Source organism: Ictidomys tridecemlineatus, chromosome Y, assembly GCF_052094955.1.
Source record: "Ictidomys tridecemlineatus isolate mIctTri1 chromosome Y, mIctTri1.hap1, whole genome shotgun sequence".
Taxonomy (NCBI): domain Eukaryota; kingdom Metazoa; phylum Chordata; class Mammalia; order Rodentia; family Sciuridae; genus Ictidomys; species Ictidomys tridecemlineatus.
The window spans coordinates 11,595,832-11,607,205 of NC_135494.1; the positions used below are offsets into that span (position 1 = coordinate 11,595,832).

General features: G+C 33.8%; 1 pseudogene; it reads right to left on the reverse strand.

Moving 5' to 3' along the window:
• Window positions 1–1,060: 1,060 nt before the first annotated feature.
• Window positions 1,061–1,497, reverse strand: LOC144372170 (guided entry of tail-anchored proteins factor 1 pseudogene; annotated as a pseudogene).
• Window positions 1,498–11,374: the final 9,877 nt, after the last annotated feature.

The following is an 11,374-nucleotide window of genomic DNA, read 5'->3' on the forward strand; positions in this document are numbered from 1 at the left end:
AATGAAAACATAGACACGTGTTCTGACACAATGAAGAGTAAAATGTTGAGTAATGTGATTATATGTTAGAAGTCAAATAAGTATCAATTCAAATTAACTTAATCAGATTCCCTATTTTGTTTTTCAAATTCATTCCAATCTATACAGCAGAAATATTAAATTTTTATAAAACATACTTCATTTGAAATTCTTTCAATACAAAACAATTCAATCACAAAACAATGCATTATGGTCTCATCAGTACATTTATAAAACACTATAATGAAAAACTAATAGTTGCAAATAAGTAGATGATATACACTATAGAAATGTTCATCCAACTAATGACTTTAGACACAAAGAACACACAATATCAATTAGTGTTATTCTTTCAATTTTACTACATGAGACAATTAACCAAATGTTCAAGTTCTAGTAGTTGTAATAAAACTTTTTAAAATAGATATAAAGTACTTAAGTTTGGGCTGCAGTCATATCTCAGTGGTAGAGCACTTGCCTAGCATAAGTGAGGCACTGGGTTCTATCCTCAGCACCATCTACAACTAAAAATATATATAAATTAAAATATTTTAAAAAGTATTCAAGTTTTTAGAAAATTTTGACTTTCCAGTTGTCAACAGAACCACAATGTGCCAATAGAGCAAATCAGGAGTAAGGCATGCAAGATCCCCATCCTGTTTCAAATCTGGTGTTACTGTAGAATACTGGGATTCTTACAAGAATCTCACATAAAGCCCAAAAACATATTCAATACAAAACTACCCTATGTACTTTGGGTTATTTTGTTTTGTATTTTTAAGCAGCAATCAGACTTTTAACCTAATAAGAGAATCATTTTAGAAGTCATAATAGCTGGGATAGGTGCAGTGTGGCACAAGTGTGACTCAAAAACTCAAGAGAAAGAGGTATAAGGATGCTAAGCTTGAGGTCAGGCTGGACAACTTACCAATAACCTGTCTCAAAATGAAAATTAAAAAGGACTGTGGCTAGGGTTAGGTGGTAAAAAACCTTTGAGTTCAACCCCCAGTTTAACAACAACAACAAAATCCCACAGTGGTATTCATCTTTCTTTTCGACTGAAAGGGTAAAGTACAAGGGGTCACCACAATTTGTTACAGACTAAAATCCAACTAATAATTCGAACATCACCTGCTGTTCTAGCAGGGAAGGCTACCAGGAGGTCTAGTGGGGTTATTTATTTCCTCAGCACAACAGTCACAGGGGCAGAATAACACTTTCAAATCAGTGACATTATCAAGGTAGCTTGCAATGTAAGAAAGCAACAATTAAAAATCATTTTATCTTGGCTAGTTGAGCAGTCCATGCTTTCACATAAGTCTTGAGCTGGTCCACCATCTTGTTGATCTTCTATTCCAGCCTGGCATATCTGGCAAACTGATCCATCTTGTTGACCATGGAGAACTCTTGCTTCATATCCTGAATCTCTGCCCTCATCTGTGGCTCTGGCTCTGCAACATTCTGCAGCACTCTGGACATGAAGGAGGACAAGGTCAGAAGGAGGATCAGAAGGACATTGCATCCAAACAGGAAGCAGAGGACCAGCAGCCACGTTCAGCTGTGTGACTTGGTCAAATTCTTCCATTCTTCCCAGATACTCCCTGCAGCCCAGGCACCTCTAACAGAAGCTCCAAAAGGACCTCATCACTAGGCGCACCCACAACTGTGCACTGAGTCCCACTAGCCCTGCTTCCTTGATTGAGCTTTGTAAAATTTATTCCTACACACATTACATTTTTGATGCTTTCTTTAATTGTTATAGCCCAACTTAGATTATGGATCAGCCCAATAAGCACCCTATAAAATAGAGGATATTAATAGATAAGACAAGATTAGATAATAGGATAAATAATTTTAAGTTATTCTGACTGTACTTAAAAGAATTTAGCCTTTGGCTGGAGTTGTGGCTAAGTGGTACAGCGCTTACCTAGCATTTGTAAGACACTGGGTTCAATTCTCAGCACCCCAAATAAATAAAGTCTATTGACAACTTACAAACAAAAGAAAACAAAACAAAACCTTGCCTAAGTGACTCCATTTGGAAGTTCCAAAATGTAACCCTAGTTATATAACTTATTTCTTGTAAAAGCTGTTTATTTTTGTACTGCATGTGTTTGGAACAAGGATGTGGTTATACACATTGGGTAGCTGATTGTTAACTTTACCTTCTTTGTCCTCCTTGCTTGCTTGCGTCTACATTTTTGAGGATGTTATTTTTCTCCTTATAAACCCTATAGAACTTGCACCCCGTACTGTTCCTGGCAGAAACAGTTTGGGTCCATCAGGGAGCAGTCGCCAGCTAGCTAAATAAAGACTCTCCAATTTGAAAAAAATTCAATTGAGAGTGTTTTCTGAGCTATAGACCCACAACAAAATGGTATCTTTTTGTTTTTAATCTCTATTTATGAGCATTCACTTCTACCATATATACAATTGATTTTTATTTGTATGTTGATCTTGAATCCTGCAATTTTACTATTACTTCCAGACATTTTAAAAAGATTCAGTGATTTGTACTATAAATGTTCATGTTTTCTGCAAATAAAGATTATTTATTCTTAAATTTTTAATTAGTATGATTTATAGTGTTTTTCCCCCCTTAACTGAGTACATCGACAGACTCTTTAATAGCAAACGGAAAAAAATGATATGTAGAAAACCCTGTTTGTTTCTGAGGATTTCGTTAAGTATTCAGTCTATTGTCATCAAGTATTGTGTTTCTGATAAGTTTTTAATAGATTCCCTGTGTCAGATTGAGGCACTTACTTTCTATTCCTAGTTTGCTAAAATTTTAAACAGAAGTTGATATTGGATTACTAGGAAATACTTTCCTACATGTATTGATTTTACAAATATATATGTGTATATGTGTATGCATATTACATATATGTGTCATTTTATATGGAATTGCATTGATCAATTTTGGAATGTTAAATCAACTTTGCATCTCTATGAAAAACTTTGGTATGATATATTAACCTATTTCGTATATTGTTGAATTTTTTTGCCAAGTTTTGGTTAGAATTTTTGCATCCAAGATCATTGTGTGGGGGGTTGGGGTGGGAGTGTTGGGGGGAATCATTAGGGAATTAGTGATCTTAGTTTGAAATACTATTCTCTTGCAATGCTTATTTCTGATTTTTTTTTCATGAAAATAATACTGGACCCATTAAGTGAGTTGAAAAGCTTTCATCTTTCTTTATACTTTTGTGTAAAATTTTATTACTTCTTCCTTTTGTAATTGGAATTCAATATTGTTGCCACTTGATATTGGATTGGTATTGGTACAAGAGTTTTTAACTAAAATATCTATTTCTTTTATAGATACAAGACAATTGACCGAATCTATTTCTTCTTGAATAAATTTTGGTTTATTTTGAACTTTGTAAGAATTTATTCATTTATAATAGTTGTCAAATTTATTGGCATAAAGTAATTCATAATATTTTCTGATTCTTTTTTTGAGGGAAATGTGGTTGAGTGCTTGTTTGTAGATATTCTGTCCATGAAAATAGTCATGGAAGCATTTCCCCTGGTGATAAAATTCCCAGGGGTGTAAACTGGTGCCCTGATTCCCACAATTGGCATACTCAGCCTCCTCCCTGTGAGGTAATTAGACAACTAAGCAGTCACTATCTGGTTTCCTTAACAATGTCCTTGGAGAGAAATTACACTGTTTTTGTATTAAGGGGATCTTATCTCAGTTAGCTAGCACTTAGGTTAACGAAATACTAATTAGAATAAAGTCATAGTAACAAGAAGTATATATTTTTTGAGTTATAAACTTCCAGGCAGGGAAGAGTGGTCATTTTACTTCTGTACTTCTTCATCATCACTTCATTTGCTCCTCTCCACTCCTCCTGTTTGCTTGTACTTGTGTGTCTGTGTCTGTTTTTTGTGTACCTCCTTACAGGTATTCCTCTCCAGGTGTTCCTTTACACTTGGTATTGAACCCAGAAGTGCTTAACCAGTGAACCCACATTTCTATCTCTTTTCTTTTTTTTTAATTTTGAAACAGGGTCTCACTAAGTTGCTTAGGGTTTTATAAAGTTGCTGAGGCTGGCCTAAAACTTGCAATTCTTCTGTCTCAATCTCCTGAGCCATGGGGATTACAAGAATGTGCCAACAGGACAAGTTGACTTTTCATTTAATATCCATAGAATATGATGTCTCATATTCCTAATCTTGGTAATTTGTGTCTATTATTAAATTTACTAGTCATTCTTCTAAAGATTTATCAAGGTTATTTTATTTGTTCTAGAGACAGCTTTTGTTTTTATAGATTTTAGAAGTGTTTTACTTAATTGTTTTCTGTGCTGATGGGTTTTTTTTTCTCTGACTTCATTAATTTCTTGTTTGTTTTTATTTTCTGCTGTTAAGGTGGAAATTTTATCAATACAAACTAATTGTCAGATGATACATGCAGTAACATGTATCCACACCATACCTACCTCTCTATTACATCACATAGTTTCCCCTGTGATTTTCATCTTGCATTAGTGGGACACATTTGCTTCAATTAATGACCCCAAATTGGCACTACATTATTAGCTCTATTTCATAACTTACATTGTTTCACTCTGAGTTACACAGTTTTGTGGCTTCTGATAGAATGCATAAGGATAGAATACATTCACCACCCTAAAATCCCCTACGATTCACCTATTTATCATTCCCCTTTTTTTCTCCTAAATTTCTGGTAACTATTGAGTTTTATAAATCTTTGTATAAATTTACCTTTTCCAAAATGTTGTGTAGTTTAAACTTTCTAGTATATAGCATTTTGGGACTACCATATTTCATTTACTAGTATACATTTATAACACCTCCATGTCTTTTTATGGATTCATAACTCATTTATTTTTATTGCTGAATAATATTCTGTTGTATGCATGAAGTACTGTGCGTTCATCTATTAACCAGGACAAAGACATCTGGGTTGCTTCCCATTTTGTGATTATCAACAAATCTTCCATAAATATTCATGTGCAGGCTTTTGTTGAACGTAAATTTTTGACTCATTAAGACAAATACTTAGGCATGAAATTTCTGGATTGTAAAGTAAAACTATGTCTTTGCAAGAAACTTCAGAGTAGTCTTCTAAAGTGAATGTACCACTTTTCATTCTGACCAACACCCATGAAATTTCCTTTTACTTCATATTCTCACTTGTATTAGATATTGTCATTTTAAAAAAATAACTATTTCAATTGTGGCATAATAATGTCATGTGTAAAATCCCTAATGACACATAGTATTATATTGTTTTCAATAAGCTTTTGTTCCATGTGTAGATTTTCTTTGGTATAATGGGTTTTCAGGTTTTCTTAAAATCTATTTACTAATTGTGTTTTTTCTTTATTATTGTATTTTTGGAGTTACTTTTATACTTTGGATGCAGGTTTTAAGAAGATATTTGTTGTGTAAATATATTTTCCCAGTCTATGATTTGTTCCTTTATTTTTTCAACATTTATTTCCAGAGTATTAGTTATATATTGATTGATTGATTGGTTCATGCATTATTTGTGATTGTATCTCACTATATTGCCCAGGCTTGTCTTAAACTACTGGACTCATATATTCCTACCACCTCAGCCTTCCAGGTTTCTAAAGGTTTTTATTTTATCAAACTTACAATTTACTAGTATTTTTTTCATGGATTATATTTTTGCTATTGAATTTTAATATCCACTGTCAAATTCAAGGTCACCTAGACACTTTGTGATGTTATTTTATAAATGTATTATATTAAAATTTGGGTTTTGAAGTTTAACTCATGGAAGTAGAAAGTAAAATGATTGTTACAAGAAACTGGCATCAAAACAGACATGTCCTCAGTGGAATACCATAGAAGACACAGAGATAAATTCCTACATGTACAGTCATCTGATCCTTGACAAGATATCAGAAACATACATTGGAGAAAAGACAGCCTTTTAACAAGTGTTTTTGAGAAAAATGGATAACATATGCAGAAAAATTTAATGAGAACCTTATTAGATATTTCAAAATAACTAAAAGTAAGTTTAACTTGTTTTACCAGAAAAATATCAGATCATTGAATGACTACATAGATATGTTAATAAGCTTGACCTTTTAATAATTCCATATTGTATACATACATAAAAATCATGTTACCCCATAAATATTTATAATTATGAGTTCCCAATTTAAAATAATGTTAATAATGTTATTAAAAATTACATCTAAGATGTAGGTTGAATAAATATTTATTGAAATGAGTAAGGATTGTTTTAGTGTTATGGTTTGGATCTAGTGTTATGGTTTTGGATCTCAAAGGGCTCATGTGCTGAAAGCATTGTCCCCAGTGCTTCAAGTTGCACAGATGTGGATTTTAGGAAATTATTGGATCCTAAGTTCTCTAACCTCATCAAAAAAATTAATTTATTGATAGCTGAATAGACTTCTGGGAGACAGGACCTAGTGCGAGCTAGTAGGTCACTTGTGTACTAACCTGGAGATTATCTTCTCCATTGCCTGTTTTTTTTGCCTCTCTTTATCTGCTCCCTGGCTGCCCTGAACTGAAAAGCTTTTTTTTTTCTACTAAATGCTTTCACCATAATATTCTGCATCACCTCAGGCCCAAGAAATGGAACCATCCAGCCAAGGACTTCAACCTCTGAAACTGTGAGCCAAAATTAATCTTTCCTCTTCCAATTTGTGTCAGGTACTTTAGTATCAGCAATGAAAAACTGAATAGCACAGATCATATCTTGATTATTTTTTTCTTTTTCTTATTTTTTCCACTGCTGCTGCTTTTGCATCTCTCCTTTTCCTCTTCCTCTATTTTCAACATAAAATATACAAAGATTTTTCTTGGTTTGGAGAAATTATCTTTCCTGTATTGAATTGCCTTTGCTTTTTTGTAAAAGAACAGTTAACTGTGTTTATGTGCTTTCATTTCTGGATTCTCTCTTTTGTTCCATGAATCATTTTGCAAGTCATGGAAGTTTTTTATTCTTCTCCAATATTGTTGACTATATGGGTCTTAAGCCTTTCTATTAGAAGTTTAGAATAAGTTTGTTAACTTCCACAAAATAATTTTTTTGGTGTCTTCACTGAATTGTATTAAATATATAGATCATTTTGAAGAGAAGTGACCTCTTGACAACATTGGTTTTCTCATCTATGATCATGAAACATCTTTTCATTTTCTAAAATCTTCTTTTATTTTTTTAATTGAATTTTTAAATTTTACTCATATAGACTCTGACCATATTTTACCAGATTATATCAAAGTATTCATTTTCTTGATACTAGTGCAAGTAGTTGTGTTTTTAATTTCAAATTCCCATTGTTCATTGAAGGTATACAGGAAAGTAGTTGACTTTGTGTAGTAACTTTATATAATGGAACATAGTATAACCATTTCTTAATTATAGAAGTTTTTCTGGTTGAATCTTTGAGATTTTCTACATAAAAAAATCAAGTCATCTGTGAATAAAAGCATTTAATTTCTTTATTCCAAATTTGTATACATTTTATTTTTTTATTTTTGTATTTTTACTGCATTAGCTAAAAATCCAGGAACAGTAAGAATGGGTATTTATGCCATCCTCCTGATCTTAGGAGCAATCATTCAGCTATTCACATTATGTGTTACATTGCTGTTGGGTTTCTTTTTTTTTTTTTTTTGATAGATTCTTAATTCAAATTGAGGAATTTCCATTGTATTCCTAGTTTCCTGAAAGTTTAGTCATGAATTAGCATTGAAGTCTGTCAGATGCATTTTCTGGACCTTTTTATGTGATCAAATGATTTTTCTTCTTTAGTGTGATTGATGAGTTAATTACTTTAACTATATTTTGAATGTTAAGCTAGTCTTGCACACCTGGAGTAAATATCACTTGGTCTTGGTGTAGAATTGTTATTATGTATTGCTAGAATCTGTTTGCCAATACTTTTTTTGAGGATTTAAAAAAAATCTTATGTTCCTGAAAGATATTGGTCAGCATGTATTTTTTCTAATTTTGCCTTTATCTTGTTTTGGTATTTAGCCCCATGGAATAATTTGGGAAATGTTCTATGTTCTTCCATTTTCTGGAAGAGATTATAAGTCATTGTCATCATTCCTTCCTTAAATTTTTGGTATAATTTAACAGTGAAATTATCTGCACCTTGTGTTTTTTTCATTGGAAGACTGTTGATTATTCACCTTTTTTTTTTTTTTTAGATATAAAAAAAAACCTACTTAACTGCCAAGGGCCAATGTCTCGGCTTGGAACCAGAATCACGAGCCACCACACACCTTTGTAGGTTCAAACAGCAATTCTTTATTCCAGCTCTCATACCGCCTCCACACAGGTCCAGGGGCAAACGTGTTCTGCCGTCTCCCGCACAATTCACCTACTCCATGAGGCTCTCTCCAAATCCCATTTTAATCTCACGAGAACTCAACGGGAACAAGCAACAGGAACACCCTAATCCCAGCAATAATCTTCAACCTCTAACTTCCCTAAAACCCATTATCTTAAACTGGCAACGCCTTAAACTCAAGGAGCCAGTTACTTCCTCAAACCTGATCAGCTCTAAACCCGGATCCGCCTTGATCCTTGAGCAAGGTCACCTTATTAAAGCATGCATGCAATTTCCCATCGAATGTCCTCTAAGCAGCATGGGGTATGCTTGGCAAGGAAATTTCGATGTGTCATTCCTACTTGGTAATGGCCTTCAGCACTTAACATTATCTATTTCTGCTTTTGTGAATGCTGTAGACTGAGTTAGTATCCCTTTAAGATGCATTAGTTGAAACATTGTCTCTTATATGATGATATTAGGAGGTAGGGACTTTGAAAGGCAGTTAATTTCTGAGGGTGGAACTTCATGAGTGGGATTAGTGCATTGATAAGAGAAGCCACAGGGATCCTCACCCCTTCTGCCATGTGAGAACACATCCATACATATTGCAGGAAGTGGATCCTCATTAGACACTGAAACTGCTGATGGCTTGTATTGATTTTGAACCCACTCATCCTCCCGTAAGATGAGAAATAAGTTTCTGGTCAATTCAAAACAACATCAATTCACCTGTTTTGTGTTTTTCTGTCACATAGCTTTATGAATATATGAAGAAACTGTGTTTTGGTATTTTGTGTCTTTCAAGGAATCAGTGCATTTTAAAATTCATAAGCATACATAATTTTTATAATATTTTTGATAACTTTTAAATGTCCATGACATCAGTGGTGATGAACTTTTTTTATTTCTGACATTAGTAGTTTTAAAATATTTTATGTCTGTTTCATCTCCTCTTATCTTTCCTTCTCCTCTACCTTTTTTTTCTTCCGTCTTTGCTGTTTTCCCTTCTCTTTCAGTTACCTTGGCTTGGATTTTATCAATTTTATTGGTTTTTTCAAAAAATTAACTTTTAATTTTGTTGACCTTTTGATATTGTTTTCTTTTTAAAATTTTCATTGATTCTTGTTTTAATTTTTGTTTTGTTTTTTCCCCCCGGCTTTATTTAGGCTCTTTCTCTATTTTCTTAAGGTGGATGCTTAAATTATTAGTGTTAAATTTTTTCAGTGCTAAACTCTTACTTCTAAGTACTGTTTTCTCTACATCCCTCAAATTTTGACCAAAAGTTTTAATTTTCAAAATGCTTTCTAATTTATTTTGAGACTTTGGCTCATGTGTTATTTTGAAGTCTATGGTTTGATCTTCAATATTTTGGGAATTTTGGTGTATTATTCTGATATAGTTTTCTACTTTACTCTGTTGTTGTCCAAAGATGTGTTTTCTGTGATCATTATTCTTTTAATTTGTCCAGTTGTGTTTTATATCCTAGCATGTGATCCATCTTGGTTGGAGTTCTATGTGAGCTTGAGAAGAATGTCAATTGTGCTATTGTTGGATGAAGTATTCTATATATGTCAGTTACTTCCAGTTAATGAGCAAGCATCACTCAACATACTTGGCCTCTTTAGACTGAAATATATGGAAATGTTATTCTCTTGAGAGTGGGAAACATAGGATAAACTAGCCAGAAAAGTTGGTGTGTACCTCTCCCTCCCTAGCATTGATAGCAGCCAGCCAGGTTTAAGATTTACTGTCCCTGCCTGCACTTCCCTGTATTACCACCAGAGCAGCCCGAACGTGGGGCAAAGAGTGCAAAATGGCAGATGAGTGGATGTGTCTGCAAGTTCCACCTTCGCCGCACATCAGAGAGGAGAGAAAATGTGGGTAGGATGTATGCCAAGAGTTCTCTGCATCGAGTGAGATATTGGATGTGGGATGGAGGAACCTCAGATAATGTGGACATGAACCCTGTTCCTGGAACATTGCTCAGTATGCTCACTCTCTTTAAATTGCAGACCTGCAGCACAGTAGTGGTGGGAAGTACTTGTAAGTACAGCAGATATTTTAAACTTATATTGAAAACTTAGAAATTGTGTTGTTATTGTTAATAAATATTGACAAATGTAATCAGTGGTCTGTTTCTGACAATGCAGCTTTAAAAGTATCTCCAAATCCCACCACTAAAATTGTTTTTCCTCTTGTTGAATCTAAAGTATAAGAAGCATGTTTTGACTTTTGTGAATCTAAATGTAGGCTGCTGTTTTATATATTCTTTGAGTAAGTGCAAGTTCTAGTGAAATCTCAGATTAGTGCTAGAATATTGACAGGTGAGATGAGGTGAGTGCACATAACAGGAACTTGCAACTTATGCCATTTCATTACAAATGTGTTTTATAGGAACTATGTAAGAAAAAGTAATAGAGGTTTAACTGACTCTGTCCTGCATAGTGTAGATCCTTGCAGTTGCTACTCTGCAGAGTAGAGTGGACCAGAGAACTCTGGCAATGGATTGGCAGGCACAGCATCAGGTACAAAAATAAATCTGGATTTTTCTGGCATTTTCTGGGAGACTATCAGCTCCTCTCCCTAGAGGGCTTTTGCTTAGTTTAAATATGATTTGTCATTCAGGTTGTTTTAAATGTTCAAATGCTTATATTTTGTGATTTGTTCTGTTTCTGATTTTTGTGGGTTCAGGGTAGTCATGTTGATTGCTCTGCTCTGCATTAACCCTATGATATGCTAGCCAAATGCTTTTAGAAGACCTAAAGGCATTTTAATCTGACTAAAAAAAAAAGGTTTAAAAATTTGGATCACAGGACTTTTCTTTTCTTGAGGAATTTTTAAAACATTCCTCATGTCTTTCACTCCATTCCTCATTAAGTTTTTTTATTAGTTGTGGCTGGGCGTGGTGGTCCACTCCTGTAATCCTAGGGGCTCAGGAGGCTGAGTCAGGAGGATCATGAATTCAAAGCCAGCCATAGCAACAGTGAAGCACTTAGCAATTCAGTGAGACACTCTCTCTAAATAAAATACAAAAT